The sequence below is a fragment of the Ambystoma mexicanum genome, chromosome 11, assembly GCF_040938575.1.
Source record: "Ambystoma mexicanum isolate Mex_15411 chromosome 11, UKY_AmexF1_1, whole genome shotgun sequence".
Classification (NCBI taxonomy): domain Eukaryota; kingdom Metazoa; phylum Chordata; class Amphibia; order Caudata; family Ambystomatidae; genus Ambystoma; species Ambystoma mexicanum.
In genome coordinates, this window is record NC_090934.1 from 1,332,343,799 (window position 1) to 1,332,363,866 (window position 20,068).

Genomic DNA, 20,068 nt, shown 5'->3' on the forward strand with positions numbered 1-20,068 from the left:
ATGAATCTGAGGAGTTGGATGCCCTGTGATCTCTTATTGCTCATGGGAGGAGAAGGACAGACTCACAGAGTAGACCCCCAAGGTTTTGACCTTACATCTGGGGTCCCCCTTCACATGGTCACTTGCTCCACAGGCCACACAAGATCCACTGGGTCTTGGGATGTGGGGAGGCCTGTTTGGAAGGATAACTTCCACTACCCTGTGCATTATCCTGTGACTTACCTTTACATTTATTTTTGTGGCTCTTTTGGGAGAAGGATTTGTCAAACCCCCCCACCCTCGTTATCTTTGGACTTTTTCCCTTCCTTCTGCTTACCAGGATGAGTCTTGTTCTTATGGGACACTCTATGTGACACCAACAAATCTGCTGCTATTGCCAGCTTCTTAGGATCTAACTCCTTTGAATGTGCCAAATGCTGCTTAGGCTCAGGGGAACAAAATGCAAAAATATGTTCAATCATGACAAGACATATCATACCCTCAAAGGTGGAGACCTTATAGCCTTCAACCCAGCCATTCCAGTTAATTAAAGAATCAGTCATGTATGACACCCAAGTACTACCTTCTTTCTTTTTGTACTCTCTGAACCTCTTCAAGTATTGGGCAGGAGTCTTCCCAAAATTTAAGATGAGAGTTTGCTTCAACATTGCAACATCTACTCTTTCAGCTTTTGACATTTCCATAATAGCACTGCAGCCAGAATGGTGCAGTATGCTGAGCAATCATGCAATTTTATCAGCATTCACAACCACTTGAACTTCACATGCAAACTCAAATGTATTCATCCAGTCCATAATGTCATTCTGCTCATCATACACACTGAGCAGATCTTTAGGAAATCTTGGAAGAGAGGAGAACCCAGACACATGTCCAGATCCCTTGGATCCATTGAAAACTTGGAGCTTGGCAAGTTCCAACTGTCCCTGTCCTTTTGTTTTTCTAACTGTTCTATCTTCAGCTTAGCCATGTGAAATTCAAGCTCCTTCTGCTTAAAAAGCAGCTCTTCCTTCTAGAATTCCAACATGGCCTCAGCATCAGAGCTGGCAGAGGAAACTTGGGACATTACATCATCCCTGTCATCTTGGGCACCATGAATGAGGGCAGCGACAAAACTGTCAGTTCCGTCAGCTCCACCTCCTTCTGCACTCTCATCAGAGGTTATGGCATTGAGTTGCATCTCTTGCCATTCCATAATTCTTTGGATCATTTCCAATTTTGTACCTTGAGCAGGCAAGCCTCTCTCAGTACACATCATTCTAAGTGTTTCAGATTTAGAAGCATTTAGGCTTATGTTGGTAATTGTTTCCATTATTTTTGATAGGTCTATGGCCTTTACAGTTATCACTACTAGGTAGGGGTAATCTGAAATGCCTTCACTAGTGTTTAACAATGGGTACCTTCAGTTCTCTCCCACCGCTGTACACCAATTTGTTAAGAGGGATTTCTGAACACTAACCTGGTGGGCAGAGGTTCAGAAGGCCAGCCTAGTTTCTTGGATCAGGGTAACCTTCTGGACAAGCCAGACCAATCAAGGTAGCATTGGCGGCGGTCAAGACTACGGCTCAGGAGGGGTGAGGGTGACTGAAAGACCTCAATGAGCACACAGCGTAAAGGACACTTACAAATCACTCCCAGAGAGGTGTATCTATATTAAAAATATAAGTACATTTATTCAAGGCCTTTGAAGTTTAACACACAGTAATAATCACGGTAATACTTTTAAAACAACACAATCCTGCTAAAATACATATATACAAAATCAAGTGGACTAAAGGGTTAAATGCACAAAATGAGTCCACAACCTAGAAAGGGAATGAAGGAGGCAGTGCAAAGAGTCTTTAGGCAATTCTACAGTAATCACAATCCTAACTGAAAGGCAGCCCAGTTCCTAAGAAGAGGGGTGCCCATTGCTCAAATGTGCTTGCAATGCTGGCACACGTAGTAGTGCAGATGGCTGAAAACTGGGTCTCTTGTAGGGTCTGTAGCAGCTCAGGACAGTGGGTGAGGTGATCCTGAATAAGTTCCCACTATTCGTGGAGGGTCCCTCGAGAGGGCAGAACAGGTTCCAGGATTTGGGAATAGTTTGATAGCTCAAGCTATCTGTGGAAAGGAGAGGTGCCCTCAGTGGTCACTCGTGTATAAAAATGGATGGATGCGCTAGGGGCCACCGGTAACGGTTGCAATTACTCACCGACCTCTAGCGCGCTGCAAACCAAACTTCGGCAGTAGAGTCCACTTCGGTTGCAGGTTTAAATGCGGCAATTGTGTGGCTCTGCAGCTTTCACAGGCAAAGTTACAGCGACAATTCCCAAACGGGACAGCTGCGATTATTCCACTCCTGGTGGTGGGATCAGGCCAGTTTCACTGTAGCAGGCTTCAGGGCACAGGGGGGCACAGCAGCAAGGCACCTGCAAAATATGTCATCACAGCTGGGCGACAAGGCAACCGTGTGCACTCAGGTTCGGGTGCTCTCTCTTTACTTCAGACCTGGGAATGCCAAGTGTATGAAATTCGGTGTGAGAGTGCAGTGATCACAGAGCTTGTGAGCTACCAAGTTTCAAGGTTCTCCTCAAAATGCCAGCGGTGTCAGAGCAAAGGTCCTGCACAAGCTTGTCAGCCCACTGGTTAGCCCAGGACACTTCCATGAAGGCTTACTTGCAGGGTTTGAGGAAGGTGCTGAGAATAGTTAGTCCCACTATTCCAATGGGTCGAAGCATCTTCGCAGACATTCTAGTTTGATCACATGCAGAGGGTGCCAGCGGGAAGACAGTGGGCTCAGGGTGCCAAACCTTCCAGTGGGTCACCAGCGGTTCCTTGACTTGGTTTCTTATTTTCAGGATACGTGGATCCTATCCTTCGTTCAGTGAGACATCAAGAGACTGACATGGTATAGGTGTTAGGAGCCTTCTATTATCCAGAATCTCCTTCACACCAAAACGAAGAGGACCCAATTGGAGATCTGCTCACATACAGGCACACCATACACGGACTAATCACAGACCACCTTGATCCCAGGCATTCGCAGCATACCAGACTCTTTGGCACCCAGGATGTGTATTGGAACCAGACAGTCCAACCCACGTCCTGGAAGCACACACACAAGGCATGCAGAAGCTCGCAAAAGCTTGACTTTTCTTGGGAGAATGCATGCCCAAATAAGGACTGAGCCAGGTCAGCTCGACCCGGGCAAGGTGAAGGGGCAAGATGGCCAAAGGTCTGAACAAAGAACCTCATGTCATGGCCCTTTTGGGGCCAGGCCACCTATTTGTGCCAAATGCAGTAAGCGCGGTTTACCTGGCAGGAAAAGGTAAAAATACATGAAAAGATAAGCTGCCACCAACCCTGTCCAAGGCACATCTGCACTTCTCCTTAGTAATCCTTCGAGGGTGTGGAGGGCCTTTAGAATGACAGGAAGACCCAAGTGCACTGTACTGTAAGGTACATTGTGCACTTGCAACATGTTGCAGAAACGTTGCAACATTGACAAGGACTAAGGGACACACAGTCTCCCTGTACTGACTGTCTTTAAGAGCATGTCCGTTTCTCCATAAAAAAGTGAGCAAAAAAGTCCAGGGGAGTGCAGCAGAAGGCTGTGCTCCACTGGCAAAGTCAGACTATGGTGGAAAACAGCAGCAACAAGTTGGGGGGTACACAACTGGAGGGAAAACTTCACATAAATGGGAATCTTTCCTAACAGGCACCATTATAAATAGTAGCAGATAGAGAAAGGGGGTGGGAACAGCCAGGGTAGGGAGTGAGGTAAGGAGAAGGGGTAGACAGAAGTGATCAGGAAACTCCAGGTGACAGGAGAAGTATTATAGGCAGGGAGCACAAGTGAGAGTGTACACAGATTTGATATGATATGATATGACATGACATTAATAACGCGTTTATAAAGTGTTTCAAGATGGGATGAGGCAAGGGAGGGGGAACAGAGGGAGGACAGACAACGATGGTGTCATTCAGATCGCGCAAGTGCATGGGGAGGGGGAAGGGACAGTGCAGTACATGGGAATAGATAAACACAGATAAAAACAATAAGTAAAGTAATGGCCAGCATGTGGCAAGTGCATGGGTAAGTGCAGACATCGGTGTCAAGGGCTGGTAGGGGGACTGTAGGGATACAGAAACAGTCCCCAAGTGTGGGGGTAGCCAGGTGGGTAGTGTAGGTTTGTGACGCTGGTGGGGGAGGGACCTGGGCCCAAGATCAGAGGGTGTGCAGATAACCAGTGCAGCTCCGGATACAGCCAGCAGATCAGCAGGGCAGAGGAGGAGAAAAAGCAGAAGCAAAGAGAAAGGTTTTGAGGGGCTTCCAGAACAGGAGATGGTTCTCCTCAAGTTTAAGGGAGGCAGGGAGGCTGTACCAGAGGTAGGCCCCAGCCGAAAAAAGAGATCTACTACCAACTTGTTGCTTGGAGAAACGACTGAACCTGAGGGAGTTGTAGGCGGATGAGCGAAGAGCTCGAGAAGGCAGATATTTAGGAAGAGAGAGTTGAAGGTATTGAGGCCCTGTGGACAATGCATAGGGTTTTGAACTTAATCATTGCAGCCACTGGGAGCCAGTGCAGAGATTTCAGTCCAGGGGAGATACTTGGCTTGAGGCCAAGGACAAGTCTTGCAGTCCTGTTCTGGATGAGCTACAAAGGGCGGAGAGTAGAGGCAGGAAGATTTAGAAAGAGGATGTTGCAGTAATCCAGGCTAGTGAGAACCAGAGCTCTGGAGACAGTGAGCTTCTGGGGGAAGGAGAGGAAAGGAAGAATACATCTGAGGAGGTGCAGCTGGTAGTGTGACTTCTTAGAGACGTCAGAGATATGAGTAGAGAAGGAGATGTGGAGTTGAAAATGACCCGAGGTTTTTAGCCTTGCAGGTGGGAGCAGGAAAAGGGCCAAGAGAGGCCGGCCAGAGAGCTACACAATCAGGCTAGAATTGGGACATAGGGGGGAAGAGGACACCATGTGAAATTGAGGAGTTCGAGAGGGGCTAGGGACCAAGTTAAGAGCATGAACGTTTTCTCATAGCCTAGGTTATTCGCGGTATAACCACATCTACACAAGAAAACGAGATTGGGAATAAAAGTGCATCATACAGAGCAACACAGATTGAGGGGCATGGGAGAGGGCTAAGAAGGGAAAGAAGAGTTTGGGGAAGTGGGGGTGCATGTGAGGAGGGGAGGGGCACCCAAGGAGTGACTGAAAGAGCATGGAAGCATTTATTTATTTGTAGTTCTTTCCGATAACTTTGGCTAACTGTAGTACATCACTATTGTAGTTTCGGTTATGGGGAAAACGTTTTAAAAAACAAAGAGAATAATGGAAAAAAGGTATTTGGACAACTATAGTGAGTGAGGTTTGGGGGTGGAAAGTGGACCTGGCTTAAGGCTTCTACCTATGGCCGAAGGCCTTGACGAGTGGGCTGGAATTGTTTAACAATATACAGTGGGCTCAGCTGAGGGCCATGCTCACTGGCCAAGGCCAAAAGCCCTGGCTGGTGGGCCTTAAAGAGATGGTGGACATGTGCAGTGGCCATGGCTGAAGGCTTTGGCTAGTGGCCTGCTAGTGTTTTAAAATACAGATTGGGCATGGCCAAAAGCTGTGCTGAATACCTAGAGTAGAAGGCCCTGGCTAGTGAGGTCAAAGGACATGTAAAGTTGTGGCGAGTGGTCTGGAAGTGTTTAAATATATACCAAAGGCCCTGCCTAGTGGGCCCAAAAGCAAGGGGCCACATATGCAGTGACCACGGCCAAATGCCATGGCTAGTGGCCTGGTAGTGTTTTAAAATATAGAGTGGGCACGTCCAAAGACCAAAATCTGTGCCCACTAGCCAGGGTCTTGGCTAGTGAGGTCGAAATACATGGATGTCAAAAGACATAGAAAGTGGACGTGGCCAAAGGCACTTAAAAAACTATGGTATAACAAAACCCTTGAAATTCACAAAAAAAAACTTTAAAGTTTAGTTAAGTTGACCGGATTTATCGCAGCAAAACCTTTGAAATTCAGCAGATGTGGGAATTCATGACCGGCTTATCTAAGTGCATTCCCGTTGCAAAGTCCATGAACACATACATATTATGTAACATAATGTAACAAGCAGTGCTCCTTTACTATCTAGGATACTTGCACTAAGAGATTACTGACACTATGGTTGTGACTGTACCGCATGTTTGTGATATTAACATTGAGATATCTGATCAGTGTTTGCTTTGTGTTGCACTGCAGAAAGATAAAGCACTCTCACTTTGAAAAGGCTTTAGATCTGACATTGTTGTAGTCCTAGACGCGCTCTGAGAACTACATGTCCCAAGCACCATAGCATTGTAAATTGAAACCTCAAGAGCTTCAGTGCCAGCTCTCCAACACCCAGCCAGTCTTCACCGGTCCTAGCCACAGCTCTCTGTGGTAGCTGCTGGGGGACTTCCATGTGGATAAGTAAACTATCTGTCGTGCTTGGTGCGCTTCTTATCCACTTGGCACCATGTCCAAATCTGACAGGGATACAAATGGGGTATACAACAGAATTAAACCTACTTCTAGCCTGGCAGAAGGCACAGTGACCTAGCCACTATTACTCAATACTTGGACTTAAAAATAGACAGCCAGACTGAATATTCACCTCTATAGCCATGCACTCCCCTTTTTACCGATCTAAATCGTGCAGCCGCCCTATCCCATAACATTCTTAGGGATCAATCGAGACCACACCCCTTGGCCAACAAATCCTTAAATCATGACATTATTGAGGGTACACCTCCCCTACCGAGAACCACAGAGGATTGTTGGCCTTTGGATGCTCCCAAAAACGCCCTTCTCTTTGGCCTTCCAGTTGGTAAACCCCATAACTAGCGAAATGCTATTGCCTAGTTGGGAAGATGCTCAAAGATTGCCCCTTCCACAGATCTCAGGTCCCACCTCCCGGCCCGTAACTGGTAAAGATACCACTACCAGTTACCTGGAGGATGGGAAAACACTTAAATGAGCATTACTCAATACGAGATTGCTAAACAAATATGCCTCCAACATCCTGACAATGAACTAGATTTAATGTTTTTGACTGAAACCTGGATATCCGAGACTAGTGGGCCCGTGGTAAACCTTGCGGTCCCAGATGGATATACCTTCTACTGCCAAGACAGAGAACAGAAAAAAGGGGGGGAGTGGCGATTATAGCAAAAAACTATATCTCCCTATATAAATTTTCTAGCCTTTCTATTGGCTGTGCGATTCTCCACCTCAAATTAATTTCTACCCCCCGCAGTTGTGTGAACCTCATCCTGATCTAACTCCCATCAGTTGCCATGGACACTTATAACAAAGACATTTCGCAGCTCCTGGCAAATCTGAAAGGAACCAATAGTGCTGCCCTATTTCAAGGGGACCTTAACGATTGGCGAGAAGACCCGCTGGACAAAGAGGCTATCCTGCTTGAATCCTCTTTAAGTAACATTGACCACCACGTTCTGAATACGGATCCTACCAACATCAAAGGAAATATTCTTGACTGGATTGTCACAAAAAATCTTAAAGTCCAGATAACTAACACCACACCTTGCACCTGGTCTGATAACTTTACGATTCATTTTGATATCCATTTTCACAAATATTATGACTTCAGCATCAGATGCACCTGACACGCTTATTGAGGCCTTTAATGCCAACATTAATCTCCTCCTGGACAAGCTTGCCCCTCTTAAAGCACGGGCTGTTCGGAACAATTCCAACCATCAAACATGGTTCTCATCTGACTTAAAATCCTCGAAAACTGAAAAAAGAAGAGTAGACAGATGCTGGCTTAAATGCCCGTCGCCCAATAATAGAAATGATTGGAAAACTATCGAGAACACCTATAAGGACATGATCCTTGAGTCAAAAAATAAATTTCTATAATAAACAATCTTTGAGGCCATAAATAAATCTAGGAAACTGTTTGAAATATTAAAAAGCCTTGATAAACCCAAAGTCCAACTGACGCCATTTACACTATCCAACACAGAGTTTTCCAAAATCCAAATGGCCTTCCAGGAAAAAATACTCAAAGCAAGGGACAAGATTCAGGATCAGATTGCTGCTCACATAAACATACCTAGTTCATCCTCCCAACTCATCATTTTCCCCAATCCTTTGAACCAACTTAGGTGAGCTCTGCTTTCAACTCCTCTCAAGTACCCAGTGCAGAACTACTAATAAACCTAAGTACCATGCGCCTGTCTGCGGGCCCAGATAATATGATTCCTCCGAAAATGATTTTAAACAAAAAGGACATTTTCTCTCAGTGTCTTGCAACATTCATCATCACCTCCTTCCACACTGATACAGTCCCTGACTGCATTAAAAAAATTTCCATCACTCCCCTCCCGGAAAAGCCAGGATTAGAGCCCAATGATGCAGCAAATCTGAGGCCTATCACCAACTGCAATTTCTTTCTGAAGGTACTGGATAAAGAGGCCACCTGTCGGTTTCAAGCTTTTATTGGATCTACCGAGATACTACATCCAAGCCAATCTCAATCTGGTTTCCGCCCACTCATTGCACAGAGACGGCCCTTGTTGATCTTCAGTTCCACATGCTGAGCCTTAGGACCAGGGTATGTCTGGCCTTGTGGTCTTATTAGACTTACTGGACCATAAGCAACTCCTAAACACCTTAAGGAATACCTGTCATTGCTCCAAAATGACCAAGTGGGTTGACTCATTCCTGTCAGGGTGACAAGCAAGAGTTTGCTGCAGGGAGGCCTCCTATGAGCCCACTCTGACAACCTACGGAGTGCCACAAGGGGCTTGTATGTCCCCGATATTGTTCAATTTGTATATCATATCCCTATGTAGTCTTCTCGAAGAATACAGGGTCTTCTGGACAAACTATGCACATGACTCTCAACTGGTCTTGGAAATCTCGGGAACCTATACTACTGATAGCCAGTACCTGCATAACCTCTACAACCTAGTGGATTCCTGGATTGTGGATACGTGGATGTGCCTCAATAAAGGTAAAACAGAGCTACTTATTTTTGCCTCCCCTCACTCAAGAGCCAAACTTAATGCCTCTTGCTGGTCCTTCTCCATCCAGGAATGCAATATCCAAGTAAAAGAAAAAATCAAGACACTCAGCATACGAACAGACTGTGCTTTGAGTGCAGAATACCATATGAGCCTGTTCAGTAAAGACTGCCCATACCTCATAAAACTGCTCCAGAACATTTGCCCCTACCTCACCGAGGATAACTCTGCCACTATCGCCTGGGCTACTATTCTATCTTGAATATATTACTGAAGGGCGTTATTGGTAGGTGTTGATAAAAGAAGCATCCATAGGCTGCAAATTCTCCAGAACAATGCTGTCTAGATTGTTAAAAAGGTCCAGAGAAGGAGCCATATCTCAACCGACCGGCGGGCCTACAATGGCTCCCTGTCACGGCTAGGTGTAAATTCAAATCGGCCACCTTATTACACAAGTGCCTCTAAGGGAAATCCCCAAGCTACTTGAAATCCACTACCGCTTGGTATGCACCTTCAGTATCTCTCAAATCGGCGAATACCAAATTTGTCATCTGTCCCACTTTCAAAAGATCAAAATGGCTTGGCAGATCCTTTGCAAACGGCTCGCCAAAATCTGGAACAGCCTCCTCAAAACACTGCGCCCAGACATGAACATCAGAACATTTAAAAAAACCTGGCATTCCTCTTTGAATAAACCTAAACCCGCCTTTTTCTTCCTTCCCCCTGCCTCTGATATCCTGTGATTTTTTTGTTGTTGTCTTGTGCGCCCTGATGCCTTTGGGCTGCGGCACGTTATAAATAAACAACATTTTAAAAAACTATAAGAAATTGGAGTCTCAATGACATACAGTTTGCATTATGGGGGACATAGCATTATGGGGGACATAGCATTAGGGGACATCAACATGAATGTATATGGTTAAGCCGGTCATGATTTCCCAATTCCGCTGAATTCCAAGGGCCTTTGTTGTAATACATCTGGTCAACTTAACCAAACTTTAAAGTTTTTTCAGTGAATATATACATATATTAAAAACAAAAAAAAGTTGCAGTGTGTTTAAAATGTTTGAAGAAACCCTTTCACCTGAAATGTGAAAGTAGAATAGTCCATTTGAGCCATGTGACACATTTAACAAAACTACCTAGCCATCACTGGAAGTTAATTCACCTGCTGTTCCGAACAACATGTGCAAGGCATTGAGGGTATGGAAATTAACGCAAATTGAACCCTTTTTCCCCAGAAAATTGTCCTTGTTTTAGGGAGCAGTGCTACGACATACATAGCTTTACCAACCCAAGTCAAAGATTTTGCAAGGCTATCAAGGCAACCATATACAAGATTCACCTTTATGATGGATCATCAATGCAGCATACATCTGACACCCTTGTGGTTGGAACAATGGGACATGTTTTCAAAACACCAAGAAGTTTATGGTGGGTTTAAAAAAGCTTGTAAGAAAAACTTTCACCTGGAAGGTCAAATTAAAATAGTCAATTTGAGCCAGGTCACACATTCCACAACTCCACTTAGTAGCATCACTGGAAGTTCCCCTCCAGGTCTGAGCCACATCAGCAAGGCATTATGAGTATGCAAATGAGCTTGCTGGCTTGTTCCCCAACTTTCAACAAGTTTGAGCACATCAGGCATTTACTGAGGTTGGAGCTAGGTGGAGTAAATGGTTCTTGCAATCACATCTATATACAGAAGCACATCTAGAACATCAGAACAGTAGGCGGTCTATGTTTGAAGAGGCAGGTGCAAATCCACATAGCTGTAGAAAGCAAGAGCTAAGAAAGTAGGGCAGGATTTTGAGGGTAAGGGTTTGGAGCACATATTTGATGAGTGGAGGAGATAGCTCCCCAAATCATTGGCCCATGGAGGGTTGTCCTCTGGCTTTGTTGCTTTAATTGTCATGCTATACCTGAGCTCAAGGTTGACCATAGTGTGTTATAGAAACTATCAACCCAATTAATGGAATTATTTGAGTGAAAAACGCAGATTTACGTGCCTTTCTGCCCAAAAATTCCTGTTTGATGTATGGGGATTTTTGGGCAGAAAGGCGCGCAAATCTGCGTTTTTCACGTAAATAATTCCATGAATCAGGCAGTATATTTTTGTACAGGCCTCATCTTTTAGATGCAGCATCTTCAAGTACTTGTGCTCCAAATGCTTCTGTGTGTGGTATTTGAGGAGTCACCTTTTATAACCATCACTGATAGATTCAGCAATGTATTCTCATCCCGTGAGAAGTGTTGGCCAGTATTTCAGTTTTATAGTTCAAGATGGTGCATGTATGTAGGTTTTTCCTTTTGCATAGCTCTTGGCAGGTCTCACCTACATACTTTCCTTTTATTTTGCCACTTACATTGGGTGAGATTTTCCACATCAGGTAGTATACAGTTATACATCGATTGTGTCTATATGGTATGTTTCTTGTTATGTAATACAGTGCATGTGTGAAGGCACATTTGATGCCTCCTAAGATTGCATAGGTTAGTTCCATGTTGTCTTTTGGTCTTATACTAGTGAAAATTGTATAGATGAGGTAATTTCTCAGACGTGACCCAATCCAGCTAAAGACACACAAAGTGCAAGAAACAGAAGTATTTATTTCCCCATGGCCAGCCGTGAGAGTTTGTTTAATCAACCATGTCACAAGTGGACGGACAAAAGAAAGTGTCAAAGTCCTCCTATATCTGCCATATATTTATAGAAAGTAAAGCATCACACAACAGTTATCTTCTAAAATGAATCTTACAACATAATTGGTCAAGTTGTTCAATAGTAAAATACATTGTCCTCTCTTATTGGCTACACATGCTTTCTGAAATTCTTCATTATTTCCTATTCCAATAGCCTCATACTCTGATGGTCAGCATAAAACCTGCTATTCTCGATTTTAATGAATCACAGGGCATGTTTTGCAATTTAGAGGCTGGATGAAAGCAGTTCTAAGATGATGCAGGCTGTGGCTGAACTCTGCCAAGGACATCAGATTTGCTGTCGCGTCGCCATTGGTCCATTTGTCTATCTTAATTGTTTCTCACTGTACTACCAATTTTATCAACAGTGCTAAAACGGTCTATTTTACTATTGAATCTGCTAAATTCATGTTTCAGGCCTTGCTGAGCAGACCCCCCCTCTCTACATTATCAATCCTGTCTGATTCATTTGATATGCATGCTATGGAGTCCATTTTAAATAAGATGGATACCCTTTGTTGTAGAATTTGCATGTTAATGAAATATATCCATATGTTATTCATATTGAATGCAAATGTATGCAGTTCTTTAAAATAGGTGTTTTCAAAATGAATATGGACATATACCCCTATCCATTTTTAATTTACATCATATTCATTTCTTAATGCACCTGCCTGGGATAAGGGTGGTCTGGCTGCCTCAATGAATTAGATGTCACACTTTTACAATGTTGGACAGGAGGGCTGGGCACGGGCCCTGAAGGACATGTTCACCTACCCATCACCAGAGGGGGAGATGTAGTCGCTTTTGCTCTAGTCCTCTTGAAAATGTACTCATTGTCAAAGATTTTGGTTGTTTTCTCGGTTGCTTGTATGCAATTTGGGGAGTTTCTTTGAAAATGTCTCTCAGCTCCTCATCCCTGCTGAGCATTGGTTTTAGGTCCTTAACAATCCTATTCAGTATTGTTAGTGTTGATTGATAGGTGACAACCAAGGGTATTTGTTTTGTACTTCCAATGCTTCTATATAATAACAGGTGGCATCTGGCTATTTTTGAGTGCAGGATAAAATTCAATCTCAGTGTATCTGGCTGAGATACCTTTTTGCAAAATGGATGTGCTAAGTGTGGCAAATTGAGTGTCCCTTGTCTCCATGTTGGAACATATGCGTTGGTACCAAATGGTCTGGCTGCAGAAAAATGACCATTTTGGGTGGCTTGGCTGGAAACCTGCCCTCTACAGGCATTTGTTCATGTCCCTGAGTTTTTTGTGTACAGTGGTTTCTAAGTGGATGTTCCTTCCAACAGAGATAGTTGTACACAGGAAGTGTGTGCTCTTAGAATATACCATGATGAACGTATTGCATTGGTGGAATCATTAGCAATTTATTGAATTGCTTGAAGTGAATCTTTGTCTTCTGTCCAAATCAAGAATGTGTCATCAATATAATGCAGGGATGTTAGGGGTTTCTGGGACTGTTTTGCAAAACCTCTTGTTCGAAGTCTGCCATGAAAAGGTTAGTTTGCTGAGGTGTCAATTTTGTTTCAATGGTCATTTGAGTCTTTTCTGAGAATGGTCTTCCATTGAAGCAGAACTTGTTGTGCATGAACCTCATGAGGTCGGTGATGGGCATGGTTTGGGTTTCTATTCTTGTGTTAACTTTTTGCAGGCATCTCTGGCATGCAGAGTCCATCTTCATGGGGAAAGTTGGAGTAAAGTGTGGTGACCTCCAACGTAGATAGGAATGCATCCAGTGGTATTGCTGGTCCGGATTGCTTGGTATCAGATGTTTATTTATTTATTTATGTATTACATTTATATAGCGCGCAGGCAGACAAGGGGCATTGTGGCGCTGTTACTTGTAGGGGAACTTAGTCACAGGTACAGGTACAGGTTGTGCCATGGGTTACAGTAAGGCAAGATCCTGTGTTAAGCGATAAGGAGTATCATACACCATAATACATCATACACCATAGTACATCATACATGTTAGTCATGAAGGTTTAAACATGTGGGGTTGGTTAGGTGAACAAGGTAGTTTTCATGGCTTTGCGGAAGGCAATTAATGAGGTTTCAGCTCGCAGAGAGGTGGGAAGGGTGTTCCAATGTAAAGCAGCAAGGTAGGGGAAGCTGGCGCCACCTGCTCTAGCTCTTTTTACCCTGGGTACGGAGAGCATATTGGCATAGGGTGTCCTGGTAGGTCTTGTGGAGGCGGCCGGGTGGATTCTCTGGGATAGGTACGCTGGGGCTGAGAGGTGGATACATTTGTGGGTGATGCTTAACGCTTTGAATAAAATCCTTTCCTTTATGGGGAGCCAGTGGGATGCTTTTCTGGCAGCAGTGATGTGCTCTCTCTTGGCAATGCCTTGTGCAGCACGCAGGACACTGTTCTGGATTACTTGCAGCTTCTCAAGGTTTTTGTTAGAGGTCCCTAGAAAGAGAACATTACAGTAGTCTAGCCGGGAACCAGTTATGGCTCTGGCTATGTTGGTGCAAGTGTCTTTGGACAAAACCGGCCTGATTGCATTGAGGAGTTTTGCATGGTAAACCGCAGAGGAGGCAATTGCATTTACTTGTCTGGTCATGGACAAGTTGGAGTCAAGATAGACCCCTAGTGTTTTATACTGTGTCCAGTACTGGAATTCTGATTGAGTCAATGGTAAAGTGACTAAACTGAGCGTCACGTTTCTTGAGGGTGTCAGGGGAACCTACGAGTAGGAGCTCAGTTTTGTCGGAGTTAAGGCAAAGGCCGTTGATGGCCATCCACATTTGGATTGTGTTATATATGTTGTTGAGAGTTGCGCAGTCAGTGTCATAGTCACCTGTTAATGTGAGAAGGATCTGAGTGTCGTCGGCGTAGTTGGTGTATGAGATGCCCATGGCGTCGAGGATAAGGAAGAGGGGGCGGGTAAAGATGTTGTATAGGGTAGGGGAAAGGCAGGAGCCTTGGGGCACACCACATAGCATGATGGTGGGTGACGCAGTGGCTAGGTCAGAGAAACCCTGCATGGTCCTGCCTTGGAGGAAGGAGGTGATCCATGTGGTAGCTTCTTGGGAGAAGTTGGCTGTGGAGGTGAGGTGATGGCAAAGGATGTCGTGATCTACAAGATCGAAAGCTGCAGAGAGGTTGAGGAGGAGGAGCAGGACAGGTTTGCCTTGGTCCCTTGCGTCATCCATTTGGTTTTTGAGGTCGAGTATGGCGGTTTCTGTCCCGTGTCTAGGCCTAAAGCCAGATTGTCTTAGTCCTAGGAGGTTATGCTCTTCGAGGAAGTGCTGGACCTGCAGGTAGGCTGCCTTGTCTAGAATCTTGAGGAGGAATGGGACTGTGGTTATGGGGCGGTAGTTGTTAGGGGAGGTGGGGTCAAGTGTCGGTTTTTTTATGAGAGGTCGGACCCATGCTTCCTTGAGGCATGAGGGGACTTTCCCCGTGGTGAAGGAAGCATTGACGAAGGCTGTAAGGAAAGGGGCAAGGGTGTCTGCGCAGTCTTTGATGATGGAGGCGGGGCAGGGGTCTCCTTTGCAATTGGATGGTTTGATATTTTTAATGATGTTGATCATGTTTTTCTCCTGAATGGTTTTGAATGAGAAGGTAGGGGGGGCCTCTGTGGCTGAGGAGAGGGGGGGATTGGTGGGGGGCTAAGGGGGGTAGGGAGCGCTAGTTTGGTGTTCAGAATTTTGGTTTGGAGAGAGCTGATCTTGTTTTGCATGGCTGTTTGGATGTCATCGCACCATGCTTTATCTTTGGTGAAGTTTTGGGGGGTGGGTGTAGGGGTCTCAAGTTCCCTGAACATGGCGAACATTTCCTTGGAGTTTGATTTGGTCTCAGAGATTCTATCTTCAAATGATTTGGCTTTGCCTTTGATGATGGCTTTCTTATAATCATTTGCAAGGGATTTGAAGTTGAGTTTGTCTTTATCATCACTGGATGATTGCCATTGGGCTAATGCTGCTTGTTTGTCAGTGCGCAATTTGAGAAGGTCTTGGGTGAACCAAGCATTGGTGTGGCAGGTAGGTTTGGTTTTGCGTGGTTTAAGTGGGGCGATAGCATTGATTGCTGCCGAGAAAGCAGAGTCATAATTCTTGGCAATAGTTTCTGGGTCATTGGAGAAGGGGGGTCTAAAGGCAGGTCCCTGTAGGAAGGGTAAGAGTCTTTCTTTGGTTAGTTGGCGGCCACTTCTTGTGAGGGCTGGTGGTAAGGGTTGGGGGGGATAGGGTGGCGGTGGGGATATTGAAGGTGATGATGTGGTGGTCGGACCACGGGGTGGGGGTATTGCCTGTGACTGTGAGGGGGCAGTTGTGATGGGCTATCCAGTCTAATGATCGGCCTCTGGCATGAGTGGGGTCTGTTATGGTGTTGGCGAATCCTAGAGTGGCTAGGGCTGCGTCAAGTGATTTGGCAGCAGGGTCTTTGGTGTCATTTAAGCCTAGGTTGATGTCACCGAGGAGAATGGCTTTGGATGACTTTTTTAGGTTGTCAGCCAGGAGGTGGGTGAGGGAGGCCTGAAAGTCTCCCAAGGAGCCTGGTGGCCGATAGATGAGGTGTAAGGTGATGGTGCAGTGGTGTGAGATAGTGAGTTTCAATTGAAGGTTGTCGCTGTTATTGTTGATAGTTTTGTCTACTTTTCTGATGATGATCGAGCCTTTGGCTATGAGAGCGACACCGCCTCCTGTGGTCAGGCGATCTTGTCTCATGATGGCATAGCCTTGTGGGAGAGCGAGGGACAGAGCGGGGCCTGAGGCTTCATGTAGCCAGGCCTCAGTGACCATTAGAAGATCTAGATCTTGGGTGGTGATGAGGTCGTGGATGTCTAAGGCGTGAGCATTGATGGATCGGGTGTTGATGAAGGCACATTTGAGGTGGGGTTCAGGGGTGGCATTGGTGGTAGTGGATCGCATGGTTGTGGTAGAGGAGTTGCACATTGCGGTATTCACATTCAAAGTAGTGGGGGGCACATTTTCTGGGGTCCTAGACACAGGTAAAGTAGCATTTGCATCAGTGGGTAGCATGGTTGTGGTAGAAGAATTGCACATTGCGGTATTCACATTCAAAGTAGTGGGGGCACATTTTCTGGGGTCCTAGCCACAGGTAAAGTAGCATTTGCATCAGTGGGTAGCATGGTTGTGGTAGAAGAATTGCACATTGCGGTATTTACATTCAAAGTAGTGAGGGCACATTTTCAGGGGTCCTAGACACAGGTAAAGTAGCATTTGCATCAGTGGGTAGCATGGTTGTGGTAGAAGAATTGCACATTGCGGTATTTACATTCAAAGTAGTGGGGGGCACATTTTCGATAGTCTTAGCCATTGTTCCAGTTGCATTATGGTCAGGGCCTTGCATACTGTGTGGGCAGGGGGTCATGGTGTGGCGCAGCCAATGGGATTTATGAGTTGCTGAGGGAGGAACGTTAAGGCTGGTGGGTGGCTTCAGGGATCTGGATTGCAGACGTGTGTTGCGAACGTCTGCGGGCATGGGTTTTGAGAGCAGTGCACATGTGAGGGTGCGGGCACGCAGACGCTGAAGTCTGGAGGCGAGTGTTTTGAGTAGCTCAGGAGTTAGGGACTCCTTACCTTGTACATCGGGCAGGGTTCCACGGCAAACGGCAGACTTCGAGCAGCAAAGAGCTGCAAAGAGTAGTGCAGGCCTTGTCCTCTGGCCTTCTCATCGCGGCTTCACCTGGCGGCTCACTCCGTCTCCCTTTAATGCGGGGGGGGGGGGCCGGCAGGGCTGGGGGCTGAGTTGGGGCTGCTGGCGGGAAGGGAAGCAGTTTTGGCAGCAATTTTAAAATATGCTTCCTCCCAAGTTGCTTTCTTGCATATTCCCGACACAGCGACCGGGCCTTCCATGAGGAGGGGAACAGCTGTGTGCACGGAGCACGCTGCGGCTGGGGCACCGAAGGCGATGTTGTGTGCAATGATCAGCTGATCCAGCTGAATGGATGGAGGTACTCGCAGCGGAGCTGCAAAGCGTAGTGCAGGCCTTGTCCTCTGGCCTTCTCGTCGTGGCTGTTGGGGGTGTACCTCACTATTGTACTCATTGTACTCCATGGTGGGGTCATTACTATTTTCCTGGTAATAATTTGTGTCAGAGTTGTCTTTATGCTTCCCTTTTTCTGTGTATCCAGGACCACAATAGTACCACCTTTGTCAGCTGGTTTTATTGTGATTTCATTGTTTTAAGTGTTCTTATTTCCCTTCTTTCTTGGGGGGGAGAAAGGAGAGGGTCTCTTTACTCACCTGTTCTTTACTGAGCACCCTAGATCTCACATTTTTTCTCAGACAGATGATGTAGCTTTCAAATTTTAGGACTAGAAACGAAAGGTAATTTCACTTGTAAAACACTCATCAATATGTGTTACTTGTCATGCGCATGATAAAATACTACAAACCTCACAATGCACCATCTGCAGCTCTACTCTAAGACCTAGAATCATATTAATACGTTCCACCAGTACAACCCCATAATACTCTCTGTTGGTCAAATGCAAAATGTGAAACGGGAACCTGCAATTTTTAGGAATACAATTCACATACCATGCTGGTCTAGCCAGGAGACCGTAATCAGGAATGTGCACTTTCCAGGAATCCTTGGAATTGAATTATGCACGTTTTAACAATCCTGAAACAGTGCTTCTGTTTACCACAGAGTGACATCTCAATTTCCCACATTGTGTTATAGTGTTCTCTGCAAGGCTTAGGACCTGTGCATACACTATTTGGGTGATTTGCAGGGAACATTTCAAAGAAAGTTTTTCAAATTTTGAAGCATAATCGGGCGATTTGTTGAACTCATCAGGTATGTTTGGAAGTCATAGCAAGGAGATTTGTAAGGGAACATTAAGGAGGTGAGTTAACTAACTGAGTTGTACACTTGCTGTCGTGCTGTGCGTGTGTCCATGTATGTGTATGTGTGTTTCACGCAGGTCACAGTTTTCAGTTCCAGGTGAGCACACTGCATTTGTCTTCTCAAGCTTGGAAGACCCTTTAGTTCAGCATATTTACATCACAGCATAAAGATAAAGAGCCACAATACAGGTTTGGTGGTATTCTGGTGGTAAATCCACCTGAATACCACCAAATGGAATTACTGTTACCGCCACTTGGTCCAGTGGATTTGCAACTGGTGATATGGAAGTGTTAGTCCCCATTTATGGCGACCATAGGACTCCATGGGGATTTTGACAGAATTACCACTGATGGTTTTTCTACCAATTGTGCAGATTTTTGGCAGTAACGTGGCGGAATTACCTCCAGAACTCTGCTGAGTGTGTTTCCTCTGCCTCACCATCAAAGTTGTTGTACGGCGGCGCAGTAATCGTTTCTCCTGCACCACCATACTTGTAATGAGGCCCTCTGTCATTTTGGGATCGGTAACGTTATGGGGCACCTGTACTTAGGGATGCTTTATGGGCATGTAGCCCTTTCGAGGTACTGTGTAAGGCAGAGCACATACATTAGAATATAGTTGTGTGCGTCAATGAGACCACGCACATTACTTGATATGTGGTCATGTGTGCGTTGGGAGACTTCTAAACTATGTGACGTGCAGTGCCTCTTGTGATGTGTAGTTCCATCAAAACATGTCTATCCTGGAGGCAGCCTGGTTTAGTGTATACACCGATTTTCTGGAGGCGCATTTAATAACTGAACCGTGGTGCATTCTGTGATCAGTAGTCCAATGTGATTGTCTGCAGTACGAGAGCAGGACATTTCTGGGACATGTAGTTCTCGGGGAATGCTGTACTGAGGCAGAGGGCGTTCTGGGAATAGATTCCGCTACACAGGCTTCTCCAATGTGAGGTAATGCTTTCTGGGAAAGGTAATCACCAGGTTGACATTTAAACGCATGAGTAAAAATTGAGATAGGACGTACAATCATCTGATAACACCTTTACCTGGGATAACATTCCCATTGAGTGCGCATAATGCATTCTGCAACATCTTGCACTGTCCCAACATTAGTATATAACTTCTTTGGGAGAGCTGCACTGGTGGAGGGCATTGTGTACACGCTTTCCTCTTCGGCCTTCTATATAACGAGTGCATTCTAGAACACATTAGAAGCTATTGCACTGAATGATTAGAGCACATCCTCAGAAATGTAGCTCTGGAGTGCCAGTGCACTTTGAGAAGGAGCAAACGTTACAGCGTGTAGTTTTCAGTTCCAAGGCTCTAGCATGTGTTTTTCGGTTTCAAGGCATATGACAGAACACCTTGCCATGTTGTTTGAGTAGCCGGGCATGTGAGGTTTTACCTAACATACCAGGCACCATTTGACATATTAAACACACCTGAATATGGGTTGTATTTGGCTGCATCAGGGCAACTGATGATGCACTGGTCATATGACGTCAGTGCCACAGCATATGAGACTGCACCCA